General features: G+C 26.4%; 1 protein-coding gene across 11 annotated transcripts in view; it reads left to right on the top strand.

Moving 5' to 3' along the window:
* Positions 1-25288, top strand: part of LOC117179162 (ankyrin-3-like) — a 645468-nt gene that overhangs the window by 4852 nt on the left and 615328 nt on the right. The window lies entirely within an intron of this gene.

Here is a 25288-nt window from a genome sequence, read left to right as displayed (position 1 = left end):
ATATGTTCGGGGTGAAAATTTATTATACTGTGTTGTAGAAAATTTGCGTCTTTTAGGCTAGAAGATTAAAAAATGTCCTTGACATTTAAATTTTTTGTTGAAAATTTATATTTCAGGGTTAAAAATTTCATTATTTGATAGAAAAATAATTTCTTTTGGCGAAAATTCTACTACTTTGTTAAAAAGCAATAATTTTTGATTGGAAATTCAACTCTTGTTGAATTCGACTGTTTTTTATTTTTATCATAAATATATTTTTTAGTTAAAATATGAAATATTATATGTTTTCTTGAGAATGCCACGATTTTCTGGTAATTATTTCTTGTTTATTTTTTGCTGAAAATTCATATTTTTGGCTAAAAAATTATACTATTTTGTAAGAAATTCGTATTTTAAGTAGGAAAATAAAAAAATGCCTTTGATAATTAATTTTTTTGTTAAAAATTCATATTTCCAGTTTAAAAATTCATATTTCCAGTTTAAAAATTTCATTATTTGATAAAAAATTCGTCTTTTTGTATTAAGAATTAATTTCCTTTGGTAAAAATTTCTTAATTTTTGGTAAAATAATGTTACTGTTTGGTTGAAATTTAAATTCTTGTTGTTGAAAATTCGTCCTTTCATGCTCGAATTCTACTTTTTTTAAATTCAATTTATAATCTTCCAGGGTTAAAATATCAATTATCTCATGTTTCATTGAGAATTCATCTTTTTGTCTTGAATTTGAATTAATCTTAAACTTTGAATTCAACTTTGAATCCATCTTTTTTGGATTTCGGATTGATAATTCTGTTTTGTGGAAAAATTCGTTGTTTTGGTTTCAAAATGAAAAAATTCGTTGTAAATTAAATTTTTTGTTAAAATCTCATATTTTTAAATTTATAATTTCACTATTTAATAGGAACTTTGTCTTTTTGGTTTGAAAATTCAACTATTTTGGTAAAAATGTAACTATTTGGTTGAAGATTAATCATTTTAATTAAAAGTTTCCCTCTTTAGTTTTAACCTCATTTCTTTGTCGAAAATTCATATTTTTCGCTTAAAATTCGTCTTTTTGTCTTTAAAATTAATATTTTCAGGTTCAAAATTCGTGTTTTTGCTTTAAATATTCATCTTTTTTGGTTTAAATTTTTTGTTTTTGTTGTGGCGAAAATTGGAAATATTTAAAAAATCAATTTTTTTTTTCAAAACTGATTTTTTTAATTTGAAAAATTAAGTATTACCTTTTCTCTGCACTAATATGTGTTGAATCTTTTTATCTGAAGATTGAATTATTGTGTTAAAAATTCGTTTTTCCATGATTGAATTCAACTGTTGAAAAATTCTTTTTTTTTATTTTGTTGAAAATTAGTTTTATTTTATTAAACTTTTCTTTTGTAGTTGAATATTCAACTTTTTTTAATATAAAATAAAATTTGTTGGGTATTAAATTAATTGTTTGTTGAAAATTCATATTTTTTCGGAAAAATCAATATTTTGATAGAAAGTTCATGGTTCTGGACTGGAAAATCATATTTTTGGATTGAAAAATAAATTATTCGATAGAAAATTGAAAATTTTGGATTTAAATATTGTGTTAATTTTTTTTTAGTTCAACTTTCTACGGTTTTTTTGTGCTGACATTTTTTAAATTGAAAATTTAACTTTTAAATTTTTTGTTGAATTTTGTTGAATATTCGTCTTTTTGTCGAAAATTAATCTTTGTAGGTTGAAATTTTAGAAATAGGCAGGTTAACGTCTGTTTTGTTAAGCAATCGTCTTTTCGGTTAGAGAATTCATATTTCTGGGTTGAGAATAAACTTTTTTTGTTGTTGAAATGTTCAGTGTCTTCTCAAAAATTAATCTTGTTATCTTGAACATTGAACCAGTGCAATATGTTTCGACTCGAAATCTTAGGAATTAAAATCGTTTCATATTGAATTCAAAATGTTATCTACATTATTTTTGATTTAAAAGATTGTATTCCCCTATTATTTCCCGGTTTTCATGAAAAATTACACTATTTCCCCTGTTTTGAGAGAATTTTAGACTCGACAGTTCGAGATGATTTTAAAAAAGATCCCCTACAAGGATTAAGTTGTGCCAGGGTATGCAAAAAGCTGTGCAACAAAAATAGACCCCAATTATTGGGAAATATTTTTATCTTACATGAACTAAGCCGATCAAATTTGGTAATACGAGTGTAAAAATCGGCTTACTGGGAAGGTTTTTCCCTTAGAGTTGATAATTTATGGGATTAGGTGAACTCGGTTTGCTCTAAAGCTCGTGAGGGAAAAGATCCCATCTCCCAATTTTTTCTTTCATCTCTGCCCCAGAAAGACGCATGGAAAATATATTGCCTATTCTTTACAAATTGAAGTTCGAAGTTCGTTATCAGACACTTAAAATCTATTTATTTCTGGAAGTTTAAAAGCTTAATTAGAAACCTTATTTATACGTGATTGCCGTTTTTGTTCATCACTCTTGCTTCCCTTAAAATCCAAGAATACTTCTTTCACTGAGGCTGAAATAGAGAGTAAATATATAGAGCGAAGAAACAGTTTAACCTTTCTTTCTGTCTTACTAATTTCACTTTGAGTAACGTTGGCTCTCAATTAATGTTTAAAAAAACTAATAACAGACCCGCATTGCAATTAGGAAATTGCATGAGATAACTTCGCGTGCTCTTGAACTATTATGGCAATGGGAAATGAGCGAGATAAGAATTATACGATTGAGTTAGATCAGAAGGTCTTGAGCTTCCGGTGATCTTCTTTTGCAGGTACCGGAAATTCCAAGTCGCTGAACGCAATAATTATCTTCCAGGATGACAGAATATACTACACTATTTGTACTTTTTTTCCACGGTTCGTAACTCTGAAGACTTCTTACGAAATAGATTAACTTTCGGTTTCTTTTAGTCGGAAAATGTTATTACATATCTGAAATTTTCAGAGTTCCAGGCTATAGAAAATCTAATGTGAAATGTTCGTCATTCTGCAATCTAGAGCTGGAATGAATTATTTTACTTTAAACTATGTAAGTCCTTATTTTAAATGGTTCTATTTTATCACCTATAGAAAGTAGATTACTTTTTTTTATTGAAGTTATTTATAACTCGAAAAGAAGAATATCCCTGATGACACAGTGTCAGTGAAAGTAACTTTAAGAACTAAGATAATATTTAGTATGTTTTCTAAAGATAAATTGAAACAAAGTTTGCGAATTTCGCTTAGGATGGTCCTACGAAAGTACAGTTTATTAATACCTTAATAAGTTTAAAAATTCCCTCTTTCCTTATTTATCAAAATTGATAATTAAGATTCTTCCTTTTTTCCCTGCTTTCAAAAAACTTTCCCTGTCCTCGTTTCTTTTTTGTCTTTAAAAATTCTACTTACTTATTGAAAATGCAATTATTTTGTTTAAAAATCATCTTTTTTTATCAAAAGTTCAGCCAGTTGATAAAAACTCGAACTACTTCGTTAAATGTAAATTACTTGGTTGAAAATACATATCTAGTTAAAAATTTAATTATCTCATTTATTTATAATAAAATTAATGTTTTTCTGTAGGTTTCTGGTTGAAAATGGAACTATTTTCTTAGTAACATTTTTTAGGGATTTTAATTAATTTTTTAACAAAAAATTTAAATGTTACATTTTTGGTTGCAGATGCAACTGTTTTGGTCGAAAATTAATCTGTTTTTATTAAGGATTTTATTTATTTTTTTAAATTTTATTTTAGGGTATTGAGGATTTAAGTATTTTTTGGAAAATTTAATTATTTTGGTTGAAAAATCCCGAAAAATCAACTACTTGGTTAAAAGTTTGAAGTTTGAAAATTCCCTCTTTCCTTATTTATCAAAATTGATAATTAAGATTCTTCTTTTTTTCCCTGTTTTCAAAAAACTTTCCCTGTTCTCGTTTCTTTTTTGTCGCTTGAATGAGAACTTTAATAGAATGCAATATAAAAACCTAACTATGTTTGTTTGAAAAGTCTACTATTATGTTTTTGGTTCCGAATTTATCTCGTGTAGTTAAAAAATTCTACTTTTTTATTGAAAATGTAATTATTTTGTTTAAAAGTCATCTTTTTTATCAAAAATTCAGCTAGTTGATAAAAACTTAAACTACTTCGTTAAATGTAAATTACTTGGTTGAAGATAAATATCTATTTAAAAATTTAATTATCTCATTTATTTATAATAAAATTAATATTTTTCGGTAGGTTTCTGGTTGAAAATGGAACTATTTTGTTAACAATATTTTTTGTGATTTGAATTAATTTTTAAACAACAAAAATTAAATGTTACATTTTTGGTTACAGATGCAACTGTTTTGGTCGAAAATTGATCTGTTTTGATTAAGGATTTTATTTTTTTAAATTTTATTTTGGGGTGTTGAGGATGTAAGTATTTTTTGGAAAATTTAAATATTTTGGTTGAAAAATCCCGAAAAAACAATTACTTGGTTTAAAGTCGAACTACTTTTTAAAAAGATACTTTTTTTCTTTTGGTTGATGATTCATCATTTTAGTTGAAAATTTTATATTTTCGTGTTGAAAATTAAACTGTTTTGTACATAATTCGACTTTTTGACTTCAAACTTTAAAAATTTGTTTAAAATTAATGTATTTTCTGAATAATTGTCTTTTCTGTAAAACATTAATCTTCTTGGTCGAAAATTCATCTTGTTTATTAAAAACTGAACTATTTGGTTGACAATTCGTGTATTTTTTGTTGAGAATTCATTTTTGTAACTAAACATGTAACTATTTTAGTTTTTATTGGGAATTTATATTTTAAATTAAAAATTGACCATTTCTAGTTGAAAATTCATGTATTTTGTTGAAAATTTGTCAAATTAATAAAAATCTGTCTTAGTCGAAAGTTAATTGTTTTTCATTACAAATGATACTGTTTTGGTTGACCATTTGAATATTTTTTAGAAAATTTGTTTTGCTTAGGTTGAGGAGTCAAATAATTTTTTGAAAATTTTAATATTTTTTGGTTGAACTATCGTCTATTAAATGTTTCGTTCAACATTCATTTTCTTTTGGTTGAAAAATTCATTATTTGGATAAAGTGAAACTGCTTTATGGAAAATTAATTGTTTTGTCGATGATTTATTATTTTAGTTAAAAAATAAACTGTTTTATAACAATGAAGTCTTTTTGACTTTAAAATTTAAACACTTTTGTGGAAAATTCCAATATTTGGTTGAAAAATTAACTCTTTTTTAAATTAAAAATTTATATTATTTATAAAGATTGAACTATTTGGTTGAAAATTGAACTGTTTTTATGAAAATTGAAATGTTTGGTAGAAATGTTTCTTTATTTTTGGTAAAAATCCTGTTTTCTGGTTGAATATTCAACTGTTTTGTATATAGATGGTCTTTTTGGCTTTCAAAATGAATAATTTTTTTGAATATTGACGTATGGTGTCGAAAAATGGTCCTTTTGTATAAAATTAATCCTTTTGGTCGCAAAATCATCTTTTTTCTTAAAAATTAAATTATTTTGGTTAAAGATTAATATTTCATGGTTGAAAATATAACTCTTTTGTTAAAAGCTGATGTTGTTGGATGAAGATTATACTATTTTGTTGAAAATTAAGCTTGTTTTTTATTAATTCATCGGGTTGTAAATCGTGTATTGGTGGAAAATTGATTTTTTATGCTAGAAAAATCATCTTTTTGGGTTATAAATGAATTTTCTTGATTGAAAATTCACCTGTATTTTGAACAAACTCGTCTTTTTGGCTTCAATGTTGTGTTTAAAAATAAAAAATGCAATAAATTTCGACTTGAAACCGTATGTTTTTCACTTTTGTTTTATTAAAAGAATTTTTTCCCCTATTATTACCATATTTTCGTGATAACATACCTAATTCCCTGTCTTGAGAGAATTTCGGGATTGATATATTTTTATTAAATATTAATTTTTAAATTGTATAGAGTCTAAATAACAGGAGATATATTTAATTTTATTGATAGAATCTAATACAATTATCGCAACATTTAATCTTGATTCGCAAATCTGATATTGCAATTCAATTTGGGGAAAAAGCTATCTAACTTGCTTGCTGATATTTTAAGATTTGTGATTTACTTTATTCTGAGTTTGGTTCTATATTTCCGTAAAGGGATGATTAATTTTAATTGAGTCGAAATTAATATGGTACTTTACTATTTGAAAAATATTACCTTTGAAATTTTTTTATGCGGGGATTAATAAGGACAATTTAATGTATAGAATTCCTGAAGATAAAACCAAGAATTCAACGGTCAAATTTGAACAACCACAATAAAATGTTCTTATTGAAATTTGAAACAAATATCAAAAAAAGTTCCTAAAAAAGAAAAGAAAAAAATTTCTTTTTTGGACAAAAAACAAATTTTGTTTATTCTTTCTTTGATTTTAAGGACAATTTAATGTATAGAATTCCTGAAGATAAAACCAAGAATTCAACGGTCAAATTTGAACAACCACAATAAAATGTTCTTATTGAAATTTGAAACAAATATCAAAAAAAGTTCCTAAAAAAGAAAAGAAAAAATTTTCTTTTTTGGACAAAAAACAAATTTTGCTTATTCTTTCTTTGATTTTTTAGGGAAAATTTTTTTTTTTTAATTTCAATAGAAACATTTGATGTTGATTGCCCAAATTTGGTCTTTGGATTCTTGGTTTTATTCTCAGGAATTCTGCACAATAATTCGATTATTAGACGTTCAATAGGATTTTAAATTTAAATTCAATCTTATTTAAATTTCTTTAATTTTAATAAGAACAATTTTATTATGCAGAGAAGAAAGCATCACATAATAAAAATACATTAGTTGGGGTGTGCGCGTTATTTTTATCTTCACTTTATTGCCCTAACCGTTAGAATTACAGTTTTTGGGTGACGCTATAACCCGAAGGTAGTAGCTTTCTAATACAATTTAACGCTAATAACTGGTATTATTTTTTAGCGTAGATTGAAAGAGAAAAATTTATTAAATTAATTTATCATTATTTATATACTTTCAATAAAATATTTCAACTGACAAACACTTCGAAGCTAATTATAAGCAAATTTAAATGATTTCACAATTTACGATTTCACCAGAAATCATTGAAAATTTAGAAATTGGTGGCATTCAACGTTGAATTACTTGAAATATAAACGTTCAAGCTGGAACCATTTCCGTATAAATTGACAAAAAATCGTGCTAATTCAAATTTTCTGCGGTTGAAATTTTTAGCAGTCTCTGATAATGCTGTCAGATTTTTTTTACTTTTAACATTATTTTACTTTATTATATTTTATTGACAAATAAATTTCCATCCGGTTGAATTTGCTAACATTTTCAACAGAAATTCCGACGTCAGGGAATTTTTATAGAAAAATTTTCTGAAGATTTCTGATAAAATTTAAGATTTTTTAATTTGAAAAACTAATTTTAGAGAATATTATAAATATTTCAAAATATTTTCAGTATTATCAAAAACTAAACTGGAAGCCTTTAGGAAAAAATACGAATTATTTAAAAGATAACACAGACTGACAAGATTTTGACCCAGAAACCCGAATATACTACCTGATTTTGTCGGGTTAGATGTTTGAAGAAAATTGAAAAATAATTTTAAATTTTGAAAAATGTAATAAAGAATATCGATTTTTGAAGATTTCCTACAAAAATGTTAAAACTTTCAAAAGAAAAAACAAATTAATTCTAGGAGAAAATTGAAAATGATTTCAAAACATTTCAAATTATTTCCTTCAATTTCGAATAACAATATAAAATAGTGATTTGATATTTAAAACCGAGAATTTGTTGGGAGAAAATTAGTAGACATCATGTTAACAGTTTTTGATAATGCTTTTATTTATTCAGTATTTATTTAGTCTTTGATAATATTCTGGGAAATATTTTTACATATTTGTTGAAAAATGTAAAAGCTAAAAAAGATCTGTACCGCATTACCTGCTAGGCAGGGCCAGTTCTAGATCAAGATTTCTACATTAGCCGCATCGCGAATATACTGTAGCTGAAGTGGTTTGTGTCCGCGCTAAGTTTCTAGAATTTTCTGGATGACTTCTTAAAAGGATATTGTTTTATTGTGAGAAACGAATTTTTCGTAAACAACTTCAAGGTTCTCTCAATTATTTTAGTTATGAAAAAAACAAGGATGATTTATTGCTTTCTTGTAGATAATACGTTGAATTAAAAAAGTCATTTCTTCATTTATTTAGTGCGCAAAAGATGCAAGTATATAGTTATAATTATTATAACTATATACTATCCTTTGCGCACTAAATAAATAGAGCAATGAATTTTTTTAATTCAACGTATTATCTACAAGAAAGCAATAAATCATCCTTGTTTTTCTCATAGCTAAAATAATTGAGATAATTGAGATAACCTTGAAGTTGTTTACACAAAATTCGTTTCTCACAATTACGAAATATAATTTTATGACGTTATCCACAAAGTCCTAATGTTGAAATCGATGTCAGTGAAATAGGAATCTTGATCTAGATTCTAGAACTAGAACTGCAAGCTTTAAAATACTTGACTTTTTTTCTGTAATGAAAAAACTGAAAATTGTTATTCCTGAAAGGTAGAATTTCGGGACAAATAGTAAACTTGAAAAGGGAAGTCTTGGGATTAATTGTCTGGAATTGTAGTCGGAAATGCATCTTTGTTTTGGTCGTGGATTAAGCGTGTTCATGCACGTCATATCGCTGATTCAGCTTATTTAATGCGGGCTCCATGCCCCTCATCAAAAGGTTGATTCAAATGATTCTTGAAGTTATATCTAGATAGGCGATGCGTTCATCTTTAATAGTGGTTACTTGACTACATCACTAAATTCTTGCCACTCGCTGTGTGTGACGTCAGACCAGGTATTAAATGCACGCATGCATTTACCCTATTCTAAATTCGTATTAGGCACATGCATGCTGACTCAGTTTGGGAATTAGAAGGGGAAACCGCGACAGCTGTCGTTCCCATGCATTCGCATAGTTGATTGTCATTGGTCCGAACTTCGACTGCAGAAGGAGAATTTTATTTCTCTGACCAGATGGGCACTAGTAATGCTCAACATATTACTGACTAATTGGATACTTTTACAGAAATTCGATATAAATATATATTTTAAGAATATTGAGTTTTGTTGTTTAATTTATTAATTATAATTTTTTGTTGTGGATCATTTTCTAGTGGGTAAACTGGGATTTTTTCGCTGCGAATAAAAAGGTAAAATAAAGTTGACATGGTAATCATTAGAGTTCTGAGTCGGTTATATTACTTTGAGAACGATAACGAGAATTAGAATATTACCGAGAATATAGCTGAGAAATAAATTCTCTGAGAATTTATGAGAATCTCAGAATTTATTTTAATTAATAAAAAATTGCATTTTTTCGTTAACTTTTCGTTTGAAAATTCAACTCTTTTGCAAAGTTTTTATTATTTTTATTTTTAAGTTTACCTGCTTTAGCAGAAATTAAATATTTTTTTTTTGATAAAAATGCAATTGTTTGTTTAGAAATTAAGCTGTTATACTATTTTCTTGATAAACTTAACTATTTCGTAGAAATTTGGCTTTTTGTTTGAAATTTATATTTTGGTGTTGAAAAATGAACTGAAATATTTTCTAGATGAAAGTTCTATTTATAAAAAAAATAATTGTTTTTAATTACAAATTCATCTGTTTTATTACAAAATGGATCTTTTTTGGATAAAAATGCACCTATTTGCTAGAGAATTCAACAATTTTGTTAAACAGTTATCATTTTTAGTTAGGAATTCGTCTTATTGGATTCAAAATCCAATTTTTTTGATAGAAAATCATTTTTTATTAAAAAATTCATAGTTTGCTCGTGAAAACTCGACTAAAATCTTTTTAAACAGAAAATTCAAATGTTTTTTGAAAATTTATCTTTTTGATTTACAACTTCATCTGTTATAGAAGAAATTTCATTTTTTGTATGAAAATGCAGATTTTTTTGTTAAAACTCGTTCTTGTTTGCTTTATAATTCAACTAATTTGTTTAAAACATTTAGTTGAATCGCTTTGTTAAGAAATCATATTTTTTGTTAAAGATTTATATTAAAAGTTGAAAAATTATCCCGTTGTTTAAAAGTTTCATTATCTTCTTGAAACTTAATCTTTTTTAATCGAAAATTCAACTACTTGGGTCAAAAATAAACTACATTGTGAAATTTTTTTATTGAAGGCTTATGCCTGGTTTAAAATTTGAATTTTTAGTGGAAAATACTTTTTTTGGTTTAGAATTCATTTTTTAACAGAAAATTTAATTTTTCTATTTTTTTCAGATTGATATTTTTTAGTTAAAAATTCGCTTTTTTGTTGCTGTAAAAAATAGTTTTTTAGTTTCAAATTTCCCTCTTTTTGCGTAAAAATGCATCAGTTTCGTGGAAAATTAATTTTTTGATAAATAGTCATATTTCTTGTTTGAAAATTGAATTTTTGTAAAGATAATTTGTCTTCTGGTTTGAAGGTTTAATAATTTAGATAAACTTTTGTTTATTTTTTGAGTAAAAAATCTTTATTAGTTGAAAATTCGTCTTTTTGGTTTTAAAATTCTTTTCTTTTGCTGTATAAATTAAATGGTTTTTTTTATTTAAAATATAAACTATGACACTTTTGCGTTGGCAATTTGTCTTTTTAGTTTGAATATTCAACTATTATGTTAAAAATTCAATTATTTTAAGAAAAATTCCAGTATTTTGTTAAAGAGTTATCTTTTAAAGTAGAAAAAAACTTTGTTTTATGTTGAAAAAAATTAATACATCTAAAAATTTTTAAGTAAATGAAACACTGTAATTCCTGAATATATCTGAGCTAGAAAATAATTTATATTCAACCGCTCATATAACCTGAACAATAATAATATTGTTAAAAATCATAAATTCTTAAATTCTCTTAAATTCTTTTAAATTCTCCTAAATTCTCCTAAATTCTGTCATATTCTTGGTTATGTAACCTGAACTTAAATTCTCGGAAATTGAAGAACTGTATAGTAATCATGCCCAATTTGATGGGTAAATCTCACGACTTGAAGCTAATTTTTGTTGCAACTTAAGGTTACTCTAATATTGCGGTAAAGATTTTACTTTCTTTTTTTCTGGGTTGAAGAGATTTCCTGAGAAATTATGTAATATCAGACTTCACACTCTTTCTCTTACCCCCCCCCCCCATAAAGCTCCTATTTTTTACCTATTTTCACGATATTTCACCTTTTTCTTTTCTTTTTTCCCCTGAAATGTAGAATAATAGAACCCAATAAGAAATTCCAACAAATTTTTGTTGAAAGTTGCATCACTTTGTTAAAAATCCATTTCATTTTGTGAAAACTGAATTATTTGGTTGAAAAGTCGTTTTTTAATGGAAATTATTCTTTTTGAACAAAAATGTAATGAATAATTTTGACTGAAAATTGATTGTTTTAGTTAAATACTGAACTATTATAATTTTCGATGAGAATTCATATTTTTTGGATGAAGATTCATGTATTCTGTTAAAAATTTGGCTTTGTAGGAAAAAATGTAATCTCCTGGGTAAAAATTTAACTATTAGGTTGAAAAATGAAATACTCTGTTAAAAATTCATTTCATTAGTTGAAGATTCATCTCTTTGTTAGAAAATTGAACTATTTTGCCGAAAATTCGTTTAATTTCGGTTGATTTTTTAAATCCTTTCTGGTTAAAAATTCAGCTGCTTTTTAGACAATTCGCTTTTTTGGCTTGACAATTCGACAATTTGGTTTTTATTTCCTTCTTGACTGAATAATCTTTCTTGACAGAAAATTCTTCCTTTCAGTGTGAAAATACACCTCTTTTTGTAGAAATGTTATCCTTATTATATTGAAAATCTAGCTTTTTGATTAACAATTAATGATTTTTTTGTTGAAAATTCAACTATTTAGTTTGAAAGTTCAACTATTTAGTTGTAAAGGTGTTCGTTGTAATGTCTAATTATCTTCTACAAAAATTGCCTTTTCTGCGTGAAGATACAACTGTTTGGTTAAAAATGTTTTTGGTTGAATTTTATTATTTTCTGTTTAAAAATGCAACTATTTGTTTCAAAATTCATCTTTGTAGGTTGAAAATTCAATTATAAAACGAAAAATTTAATTATTTTGTAGAAAATGTAATTATTTTCTTTAAAATTTAACTTTTTTGTAGGTCATGTTTTTTAAGTTTTTGTTTAATTCGTCTTTTTAGATTGAAAATTGATCTTTTTTGGTAGAATAGTTGTTAGTTGAAAATTCATTTGTCTTCTTAAAAATAGTATTTTAGTATTTTTGGTTGAAAAGTCTTCAATTTTGCTTTAAAATTTAACTTTTTGGTTTTAAATGTTTTTGGTTTAAGCTTATTCTTTTTGGTTTGAAAATTTTAATATTTTTTCGAAAATTAATATTAGTAGGTTAAAAATTCAACTATTCCGATAAAATTTTTTTGAAAATTCATATCTTTTGCTTGAAAATTCAACTATGTGTTTGAAAAGTCTTCCCTTTTGCTTTAAAGTTCAAATATTTTGTTGTAAATGCAATTGTTTTATTGATAATTAAATTCTAGTTTGTTGAAAATTAATCTTTGTGGGTTGAAAAGTTGTTTTTTGAAAGTTGCAAATAATGTCTTCTAAAAAATCGCCTTTTTGGCTCTAATAATCAACTATCCAATTACAACATTTTTTCGGTACATGTTTATTCTTTTTTGTTTGAAAATTGAACTACTTGTTTGAAAATTCAATTATTTGTGTAAAAATTCATCTTTGTAGGTTTAAAATCCACTTATTTGGTTAACAATTCAATTCATTCGTTTAAAATTCCTACATCTTTTGCTCGAAAGTTCAACTATTCGGTTGTAAATCCAACTTTTGGTTTTTGTTGTTGAAAACTGAACTTTTTTCTAAAACATTCAACTTCTTAGTGCGAAGACTCAACTCTTACGTTTATAATTTATCTCCCTTAGCAGACAATTAATATTTTTTGGTTTCAAATTTTACTAATTCGTTGAAAATGCAATATTTTTAAATTTGAAATCTTAAGCATTCCATATAAAATTAAATAAGATACCTATTATTTTTATTTCAAAGAATTGATCCCCCGATTATTCCCTTATTTGAATGAAAACCCATCCTAATTCCTTTCTTTTGTGAGCATCTTGGGCTGTTAAGTCTGAAATTGATTGGAAGAAATTGACTGAGAAATTATATAATATAAATCACAGGTTTTTTTTTTCTTACAAGAAGTATGATCTCAAGTAATAAATTTCGTGCATTTCCTCATTAAGATTTCAACCGTGCCTGTATTTATTTAATGGATGTCCGTGTATTGAAAGCTTGACATAATCTTTAACATTATCATCATCACGTACGTTGTATTCGATTTTTGTGGATGTAATTTGTTTGTGAACAAGGTTTTCGACGCGTGGCTACATAACATAATTTACAGAGTCGACCATTGTATTGAGAGTCGATGTTGACAATTGTTAATCGATGATGATTATCATGATCGTCACTTCCTTCTAGGCAAGCGTGCCGACAGCAAGATAGCACTTGATGTTTTTCGTTTATACTTTGAGAATTAATGTTAGAAGAGTAGATTTTGATTAGCATCAGCTTAATTTACATTCATGTTTCTTTGAGGATTCATTCTCAAGGTTGATACAGGTCAGGGCATTCTGAAAATTTGAAGTTTGGGGGATGACACTAAAATTTAGATATACTGATAAAAATGGTATTAAATTTAAAATACCAATGTATATTAAAATTAATTTGTCAAGCATATGAAATCGTCATTTAGAGTGTGTATATATTAAATTTCATTCACATTCACGATAATCACTCAGATAATTTCATTTTACACAAAATCAAAATAAGTTTAGCAGTGTTTTTCGATTTTTAATAATAAAATATGCTACCTTCTTCTAGATAACAAAAATAAAATTGAATTTCAAATAGAAATGTGCAATTACGCAAATAAACAACAAACCTAACCTAAAATCAACTGTACTCATATTAAATTTCTAACATTCAGGGCAAATTTTGGAAAAAGTTCCACCCATACCTTGCACTTTAATCATAAAAAGCCATTCAATCAACAAACTGTAGATTATTACTTCAATTACGAATATTGGACAAGATTTAAAGAAATAAAAACACTGAGTTTTCAAGCACGCTGCTATTCCGACCTGTATATTAAATTTAATATAAAATGCATATTAAATTTGAACTATTTTATGCAAATGACTTTATATATGCACTTGTATTAAATTTAATATAGAGTTTTCTAACTGTGTAAGATTGGCTTTGGAACATCCTACAAAGTCTTAATCAAATTTTATAATTTTAGGAATCTTAAATAAATAAACTGAAAACTTAAAGAAAACAAAAACAAAAAAAAAAAAAGAAGAAAAAGTTTTTTGTTTTGCAAACGTAGAATTTTATAATTTTTTTGGTCGAGAATTCATTTTTAGGTAAAATTTTATTATTTGGTCGAACCTTTTATTATTTTGTAAACAATTCAACAATTTTGTTAAAAAGTCCCTCTTTTTCGTTGAAAATTCGTCTTTTTTAGCTGAAGAGATTACACTATTTTGGTAAAAGAAACGCAACTATTTGTCTGAAAATGGAACTTTGTTGTTGGAAGTTCATATTTTGGGTTTGAAGATTCAACTGGTTTGTAGAAAATTCGTCTTTTTGACATGCAAATTTAACATTTTGGATGAAGTTTTTTTCTTCTTTATTCACTGGAAGTTATTTCTTGATTCAAAATTAAAATATTTTTTCGAAAATTTGTCTTTTTGGTTAAAAAATTCCATCTCTTATCGTAGACATTTTATATTATTTGATTAAAAAGCAATTTTTTGTTGAAAACTAATTGTTTTTGGTTAAGGAATCAACAATTTTGTTTGTAAAGTCGTCTTTTGTTTGAATTTAACTGCTTTTTATTTATCTTTATGGTTGAAAATTAATTGCTTTTATTGAAATTTGTTTTAAATTGATTTCGATGGTCGAAAATTTAACTATCTACTTAAAAATTACTTTTTAAATTTAAAATTGAGTTTTCCAACTGAACATTTAACTATTCCATTTTTTGTTGAAAATCCATCTTTTTGGTTAAAAATTCAACTATTTGGTTGAAAATTCATGCATTTTTATAAGTTCATCGTTTTTGGTTGAAATATAAACTATTACATTTTTCGTTGAGAGTTCGTATTTTTTTGTTAAAAGTTCAACTGCTTAGTTGAAGGTTGAACTAATTTATTAAGAATGATTTATTTTTGTTGAAGCTTCATCGTTTTATGCGAAACTCTATCTTTTTATTGAACATTTAATTATTATGTCGATAATTGCTTTTTTATGTTAATTAATTTTGTTGATTTAAAATTCGACTATTCCGTTTCTGGTAGAAATGGATATTTTATAGATTTATTTTTCTTCTTGGCTGAAAATCTTTTTTATTTGAAATCTTGTCTTTTTAGTTTAAAAATTTATCTATTTTTGTAGAAATTTTATCTTTTTTTCCTTTTGGTTGAAAATTTGTTTTTTGTTAGAAACTATAACAGTTTCATTGAAAATTGTTTTAAAACCTTCAGCGAGAAATTTAACTATTCCATTTGTCGTTGAAAACTGATCTTTTTGAATTGAAAATTCGTTGTTTTTGGTATAAATTTAATATTTTTGGTTGAAAATAAATATGTTTGGTTAAAAAGTTGTTTTTTCGAAATTAGGATTTTGTAGCAACCCTGATTGTTCCAAATTCGAAACGTTTGCTTGGTCACTTTGGTATTACCTTGACATTAAAGTACACCTCAGGGATGTCGTGTTTTATCAACTCTTAGACAAAAAAAAAACTGAGAACCCATTTGGACTTTTGCCAAAGTTTCTGTTTCCCTCGTTGAGTAGGGTACGAACTACGAAAGTACTTCGATGCAGGTTGCGGAAATTGCGGCTTGAGGTTATCAGTCCAACCCTCTGCCAAGAATGCATGTAACTGTCGAACCAACTTTAAAATGTTTAAAATTCTAGTTTTTCTGTTTACTGTTCATTAAAATTGATAAGTAAGCAAACAAAAAGTGATAAATCCATTTTAGATGATTCCTCTATAATTAGACAAATGTTGTATATCAAAGATAGCTGAGTTAGAAGAAAAATTCAAATAGGATCATATAGAATAGAGATAGAGGGAACCAGCTATGTGTTCTCGAATTTCATCAAATTACAAAACCAACAAGCTTGGATTTATGCAATTTTTAAAGTATATTGAACAGTATAAAATAAACGAATGCAAATTTAAATATTTTGAAGGTTACAACATTTTTAAAGCGAGATTTGAATGGGATGGATTTTTTGTTGTTATAGCCAAGTGTCAATAATTGTATTCCTCGAGTCCTAAAAATGCTAAAACCATGCGTTACTCATTTTTATCATGTTTTTTCGCTTATTATTAATGCAGACGCTACTATTTTAAAAAAAGACGTTAATGCTATTTTTTCATATTGCTCGTTAATTCAAGTGTTTTTTCACCTTGCCTTTAAACATATTTCCAAACCTCTTCGCTAGATTGGCTAAAATAAAACAATATGTGTGGTCTTTTTGTATTTTTGGTTTGCAACAGTTTTTTGCAACAGTTAGCGGTTTCCTGTGATATATAAGATTAAAAAAATTAGTTGTTTCTCTTCTTCGCTCTTTGTGCGAACATGCGAATAATTTTATTGTCTCTGTGGAACCTTGATAAGTTTTGAGCATTTCCCGTTTTTTAACATCTTCATTTAAAAATAAAGTTTCAAATTTTAAATTGGAAAATCAAAATTAAGATGCAGGACATCATAATTTGTTTCTGAAAGTCTGCAGAGTATTCCTCATGAGAATTATGTTATAAAAAAACAATTGAATATATAACAATCAACAATACAAAACGTATTGAGTTTCACTCATTTTGATGAATGTTTAATCTTTAAATTTATACAGTAATCTATTTTCAGAATTAGAACAGAAATATCACGGTGCACCGTCACTTTTAAAAAATGGATGTTTTTTTAAATCACTGTTTAAGCCATGCTGTGCTAGCTCTAATTACTTAGTCTAACGAGTCCTTCAAGATTACACCGTGTCGACGCGTGAAAAGCTAAAATCCCCCTTGATAAGCTTTAGCGGCATTGCACTTGAAGATGAACAAGAACGTGATTCATTTTTGTATAAAGTCTCTTGTCACTTCTTGAGAACTTTTCTGGAGGCTTCTATTGTCAACGCTCGTAGCTAAAGGTACTACGTACTTCCCATCCACCCTCATCATATGAGCGGAGAGGGTGTCCCCAAATAGACTGCTTCTCTCTCAGTTGTAGGGTTCTTCGTTAAGGGCGGTTTAATATAACATGCGAAACCGAGGGGAATAAAAACCACCTCCCTTTATCCAATACTTTATACTCAACAAAGAGGTGTGTGTCACCCTCCAAAAGCAACTGATACGCCGATACCTAATCTATGGGTTTGACTTACCGGCCGAAGCCAAATAATTTTCATTAAGTTTCGATTTTTATTCCTACGCTTCAGCTCACATTCAATTAAATGGCCTCACCTGTGAATGTCACTTACTATTTTTCAAATTCTATAAAAGATTGCAGACATAAAAAAAGATTTGTTTGAGCGAACAAAATTTTGGTTGGATCAACACTGGAATATGGTTATTATAATGGACAATAAAAAATTTGTTTGACGCAAGAAAATTTGTTGGTTTGTAAAATTTGGTTAATTATATCAAATTTTTTGTTGATCCAATCAAGTATTTTTCTCGATTCAATCAAGAAAATATTTTAGTTGATTGAACCAAAACTTGTAGTTCATCGAACCATAAAGGAATCAACACAATTTACGTTGTAAATTGCTTATCATTATGTGAATTATTTAGTAATTTATTAAACTACCAAACATCACAAGATGAAAAAAATTCACAGAAAATTATTTGCAAATTAAGTTGTATCACTTATTTTGATCAGGATTACGGAGATCTAACCAAAAATTTGGTTGAATCTATAAAATATTTTCTAAAATCAACAAAACAATGCAACCAAAAACTTTGATTCATTGAAGCAAGAGTATTTGGCCAACTAAACAAAAATTTTGTTAAATTAACCAACATATTTTCTAAAATCAACCAAGTGCGTTCAACAAAACGATTTAATTCAATGAATAAAATTTTTTGTCTGGGTGCGAACATTCATTTTTAGCCCCATTACGATGGTCCTTATTTACATGCTAAACTTCTGACAAATTTTTACTTTGACTTTTCCGAATTTTACATGAAATGGTTTAAAACCTTTTGGCAAATCTTCTTTCTAACCCTAAAGTGAAATATTAGTCGAGGAGACCAAAAAGGTTTGGTATTTGGCCAAAAACACCAACAAATGTAAAAAAATGTAAAATCTGGATAAATCACTTTCATATCTGAAAACATTGGCAAATTATATTTTGCAGGGAAATTCGAGAAATTATTCATTTAGTTGCCAAAGATAGCAATTGTTGATAATTTTTCCACGAGGAACAGAACACCTTTCGAATTAAAATAAAGATGGGTTTTATAAACTTTCATAATTTCTTAATGAACAACCTCAAATTTGTAACTATTTGAACAAATAAAAAATTAATCTACATTTATAAAGTAATTTAATGCATATATTGCATTACCATTCTTGATATAATTCCGTTGAAAAACATAAAAGATAAAAAAAGCCATTAAAAGATTTGAGTGATAAATTACATTTCCTATAATCATTAACTAAGAATGATTAAACCTTTTAAATAAATAAAGTAAATTATTGTAAAGTGAGTGGTGGACAGGAAAATTAAAATTTTTGAATAAATCCAGGATTTTTTTAGTTTAATTTAATTTTAAACTAATCTTATTATAATATCCCCAATTTAATAATTGATAAATTTATATTAAATATAATTTTTCTTAATTTAAATTGAATGATTATAAAGGTCTATAGGGTCTTGTCGACTAATTTAGTATTCAAAAAAGCTCATTTTTTCAGTTTTCAATTAAATATCTTCAAAACTAAAAATGTTAAAAATAGCTCATTTCTACAGTTTTCAATCAAACATTTAAAAACTTTTCAAGAAAACGAATTTTTATTTTAAATATCATCCGACATTCCCAGAAATTAAAAATTTTGAAAAATCTAAAATGGCGGTGAATTAAAAATTAAAATGTTAAAGTTAAAGTTTTTACATAAGCTTGGAATCTTTTTAAGCAATGCAAAATTTTCGAAGAAAAAAAATATCTTTTGAAGATTTCTGGGAAAATCCAAAATGATTTTTATTTAAAAAAATAATTCTAAGAGAAATTTTAAAAAGATTTTTAAAATTTTTCAGAAGTTTCAACAAATAATCTGGGAAATATTAAGGACATTTTTAAAATTTTGTAGCAATTGTAAACAATTTTAGTTAAAATTCGAATCATTTCTAAAGCTATTTACAAATTTTAGAAGAGATTAAAAATATCTTTAAGCTTTAAATTATTTCTAAAAATTTATAAAATATTTTTTTATTTCTTCCAAAGTTCTAAAAGTCCTAACAGTCCTAAATATCCTTTAATGGAGTGTCTAGCCGTACTGAAAAAATCAGACTATTCGTACAGAAATTTGCGTACACGTAGCCACGGCCGTATTTTAAACTGACTGGAATAATCCTAACTTTTTTAAACACATCTGAAAACTTCAAAAGTTTTTTTGAATTTTCTTAAGAATTTTTGGAAAATTATATTTATATAAATTTACAAATAAACTGATATTACTTTTTTTCTTGTTCTCAGATCGCAAAATAAAATTTTAGCTTGAATTTAAATATTCGAAAGTTTTTTTACAATCGTTAAGTTATTAATCGATAATGTTAAATTCTTCCTTCCTAGTTCAGTTTAAGAATTAAAAAGAAAAAAGCACATTTCTTCGTGATAAAGTAAAAAAATTTATTATAACTAATAAATAATAAGTCTTAACTAATGATTTCTTCAAGTCTTATAGTTAAAAAGATGTACTAAAGTTATCTCAACTTTAAAAAAGGGCATTTTTAAAAATGATTGATGAAATCAAAGAAAATATCCCATTATTAATTGTAACTAATTTTAGAAAAGAACTGAAGGCGAACTTTTAAAAAAATCAGGTTTGAATTTTGTATTTAGCAATAGTTGTCTAGAGTTTTATGTTTTTGTTTCTCTTTAGTTAAAAGTTGCAATTGTTATTTAAATAGAATCTTGTAAGGATAGTTTTATTCCTTCAAAGATTCTCTAAAAACCTCTTTGGTACGTTTTTATTTAAAAACTTTCATTTAAGAAAATATTTTTAAATTAGGAATGGTATAATTCCTAAATACAAATTTTCTAAATAAAACTTAAAGATAAAACAAAACTCTAAGTAACTAATATTCAATAAACAATTTTAACCTGAAATATTTTTTTTATAAAGTTCGCCTTCAGTTTTCTTATAAAATTAGATAAATCAAAAATGGCATTATTTTCCTTAATTTATCAATTATTTTTAAAGCAATGCTAATTTTTGAACTTGAGATAACTTTAGTAAGTTGTTAAACAATCTGAAATCTTTATGGTTTATCCAATCATTGAAGCACGAAAATTCACGGGAAATGATTTCGAATCTGGAATATATTTTGATTCCGGTTTTTTTTCTCGATGATTGGAGTTCTGTTCCTTTCCAAGATGTTCCGAGAATGTAGTTCGACACTCGATTAGACAACATAAATTACAAAAATATTATTTTGTTTAAATATCATAAGCTACATAGTATACACCCTGTCCTGTTAAAATGAAGTGTAAAATATATTCTGTTTAGGCGAAACATTTAAATAACGAAAAGTACTGTTTTTATAAGGGAAGTTGAGAGCTGTGGGAAATTTCTTTGATGATACAATGAAAGAAAGTTGGGCTAAAAAAGAGAAGAATGAAGTTCATTAGTATACTGCGATTGAAGTATGGCAAATTCAGGTTGAAGTAGAGCTTCGACCCTTGAAAAGAATTACTTCTGGGCTCCTGGGCACATCAGCACCCATTGTGTTTGTCATTATATTCCGATTATGTTACGCGAAATGTTCGCTATTATATCCCTATTCTCCGCTCTATGCAGCAGGTAGACAAACTTGTGGAATGCTGAAAAGCTGTTTTGGAAAACAAGTTGCCGAAATTCAATCTTTTTCAGTGATACCTGTATACTATAGAATTTCCATAACTAAAAGAAAGTTGAAAAGACAAATTAATTTCGCTGTCGTAGTTACAAAATGTATGTAAATTTTATTTTGAAATGCAATTTATCGTCGCATTTCTCAGCGATCACAATCTGTTCCCTTTTTTTTTTTATCTAATCCCCTTTTTTGCTCTTAAATTTAAATTACCCATTGCCCTCTTCTGCTTTTTCTAGAAAGTTATTAACAAGCGCAGAAATCGCTAAAACTCAACCGTAATGTAAATCAAATTTGCATTCACAAATTGAAAACACCTTTATAGGGATAACTGGCTTCACATGCCGAAATGCTCCAAAATTAGGGAAGATGAAGTTTTTTTTTTAAGAAAGTAAATAATAATAAACTTAATGTGGATACTATATTAAATTAAATTTGAAACACTTCAAATTCCTAATATTTTTAGTAAAAATATTCAATTTCGACAAAATAGTTACATTTCTAATTTTAAAAAATTTTCAACTAAGAAAATTAATATTTTACCTAAAAATACAAATTTTTCTATTCAAAAGGACGAATTTTCAACAAAACAGTTGAATCTAAAGGAGAAAATACGAATTCTCAATGAAAAATCTAACAGACGATATTTCAACTAAAAAATAATTTAATTTTAATTTAAAAAAATAAAATGATTAAATTAATACAAAAATGACGACTTTTCAAGAAAACAGTTGATTTTTTAACTAAAATATTTAATTTTTAAAGCCAAAAAGTTTAAATTAAAAAAAACATTTAAATTTTCAATACAAAAATTTAATTTTCTACCAATTACATTTTTTAATAAGATTATTGAATTTTCAACAAATTTTTAAATTTTCAACACAAAAATACTAATTTCCTACAAAACAGTCAAGTTTCCATCAAAAAATTTAATTTTCAACCGATTATTTGAATTTTCTACAAAATAGTTGATTTTATAACCCAAAAGTTAAATTTTCAAGCCCAAAATACGAATGTCCTACAAAACAGTCAAATTTTCAACGAAATATTTAAACTGTTTAATTTTCAACCCAAAATATTTAAATTTTTACAAAAAACGTTAATTTTAAAGAAAACAAAAAAAACGTATTTTCAACAAAAAGCTAAATTTCCAAACAAAGAATTGAATTTTACACCATGTAAGATTTTTCAGTCAAGAAAGAAAAAAGATTTAAACCAAATTGTTGAATTTTGAAACTTAAGACGAATTTTCTAAAAAGCAGTTAAATATTCAACCCAAAGGCAAAAAGACGAATTTTCTACAAAACAAATTAATTTTCTACCAAAAAGATAATTATTAACGAAACATTTAAATTTTCAAACATTTTAAACTTCAGCCAAAAAGAAAACGTATTATTAACAAAATAGTTAAATTTAAACCCAAAAAGATGAATCTTAAATAAGAAAAATTATTCAATCGAGAAAGAACAAAAATTTCAACTAAATAGCTAATTTTTCAAGCCATAAAGACGAATGTTCTGAAAAACAGTAGAATTTTTGACACGAAATTGTGAATTTTCAACAAAATTTTTTTGTTTTTTATTTTTATTATCCCAAAGAAAAATATAATAATGCATTACATTTTAACAAAACGCGTAATTAAAAAAGTTGTTATGTTCATAATTTTTGTTATTTTTGTGAATATTATTTCAACTGATAAAAAATGTTAGAAACAAATTTAAACGTTTGAGGAAACAAATACAGATAAGTATATAAGAAATCAAAATCTATATCTGCTGATAAAAATACATATTTTATGTTAGCATTTCTCAATTTTCTTGTTTATCTGTTTTTAAGTATTTGATCTCCTTGCATTTTTATCTGATTTTTTTACCATTTGAAACTGCTAAAAAATGGCTTTAGAGTTTTTAAGAATGAAAGAAATCTCCTTTATCGGAAAAAATCCCCGTTTTTACCTAAAATTGAAATACTGTACCACTGCTATTTCTGCAATTTTTAAAAATAGATTAATCAGATGCCAATAAGACTACACTATCAAAAAATTGTACCAAGTACTGTTTTCTTGTAAAGACATGGAAATTTGGCTAAATCAAACAAATTTTGGTTGATTTAATCAAATATTTGATTGACCCAACAACATTTTTTTTCGAACCAACAAAATAGTCCATCTACCAAATGATTTTGTTAAAGCCACCATGAAATATAGTTAGTTCAACCAATTTTTTTTTTCGTCCATATAATAACCTTATTATATGGCTGAACCAAGAAAAATTTTGTTGATACGACCAAATCGTTTTCTGAGTAAAGATGTCTGAGCCGCCTTCATAGTTTTCTCGTTTTTAAAGAGGTCATTATTGTAAAATCCAGCATTTAAATCACTGACTTCATACCAAAGACGTAAAAAATTGTTTGAATTCGTTTAAACTTTCTTTTTAGAAGATGAGTCACTAATTTAAAGGTTACAAACAAATTTAATTTTCAGTTAAAATAGGGAGAGCATAGATTTTCTCTAAATATTGTCGAATTTTCTGCAGAGTTTACATTCATTCTCAGTTATTTTAAAGATTTACGGATAATTTCTGTAATATTTACTGAACTTTTTTTGTCAAATTAACATCTTTAAATTGTAAAATATAATAAAAAAATCGATCTTTTACAGAAAATATCCTTAAATTTATAAAATAACTAAAAATTTTATAAACTCTGCAGAAAATGCGGTAATCATTACGGAAAATCTATGCTGTCCCTATTTTAACTGAAAATCCTGTAACCTTTAGTTAGATGTTTTTTTTTTGTGTTAGATGTTGAGGTTTTTAGATGAAACTGATAATATTGAAATTGTCTTGTTGTTGTGATCTGATTTAAAAGCGTACATAAGATTTATAACAACCATTAGCTCACGAGAGTGAAGATTTTTTTAACTTTTTTAGCATCTCTGCCTATTCAAGCACAACTACTTGATCTTGGAACGTGGGCGTGTGTGTCACTCTCTCGCAATATTATAATGGTAGCGTCAACAGCAAAGACGAAGTATTTGTGAAGACTTTGAGTTTATAAACTTAGAGGACTCTGGGCCTATTTTCGGTTCACTTTCCTGTGTTTCGCAACTTCGTTCCATGGATGATGACACATTCAGAGGAAGTAGGGGCGAAACAGGCAATGCGGCATAAACTATATCAAACGATAGAAACAAAAATTTAATCGATATTGTAATTGAAAAATATTTAATACGTAGATCAATATCTTCGATTTGCTTTATTCATAAAAAAAAAAATTATTCTGTATCAATTACTCACTCCATACCAGTTGGGTGATGCAGCGTGAACTATTAATTTGATCTGTTTGTAAGTTAAAAATAACTTTCTAATAATCGAATGCGCAATTTCAGTAAAATAGGAGATCTGTATTCATTTGCAGCTTTAAAAAAATGGAGGTTATATTTTGGGAGAGATTATGCTCTAAAGCTATGAACGTATAATATGATAATATTCGCAACATTTCGACATATGACATTCTTCGTAACAGTCAGAAGATCAATATTAACATAGTTTTAATATGCAGGGTAATTTTTTCAACGTAAAACTTTTGATTCATAACATTTTTTCATAGAGTGCCTATTTTTCGAGGTATTTGAAAGTTTCAAGTTAAAAAATCACCCTCTCTCGAAAAAGAGGCATTCTATTTTAAAATGTTATGAATAAAAAGATTCAAGTTTAAAAAATCACCCTATATTTAGCTCAAAATACTATAAGTCAAACCAGTCACCTTCAAAATTAAACAGTTGTCTTAATTAACCTAATTTTTTCACTATTTGTTATTACATTCTCCCTGGTTCATAATACGCTGGTTTTTTAAACAGCGACCACGCCACGTTTCCCGTTGCGACGCATACCCGCTTTTCCCCTGAGGGTCGTTTCCCATGTGGAAAAATTGAGTGCCCAGAAACGAAAAGGGTCCGAACGCTCGAAAACGCGAAAAAGTATTGTCCGAACGCCTTGTTATATTAAAATTTCGAAATTCAAAAAATGAAATTTATGAAAATATTTTCTTGTAGAGAATGACAAGATGGAACTTTTTTTCCTTTAGAGTTTTTCAA

This window comes from Belonocnema kinseyi, chromosome 8, assembly GCF_010883055.1.
Source record: "Belonocnema kinseyi isolate 2016_QV_RU_SX_M_011 chromosome 8, B_treatae_v1, whole genome shotgun sequence".
Taxonomy (NCBI): Eukaryota; Metazoa; Arthropoda; class Insecta; order Hymenoptera; family Cynipidae; genus Belonocnema; species Belonocnema kinseyi.
This window is presented reverse-complemented; position numbering and strand designations above follow the sequence as displayed.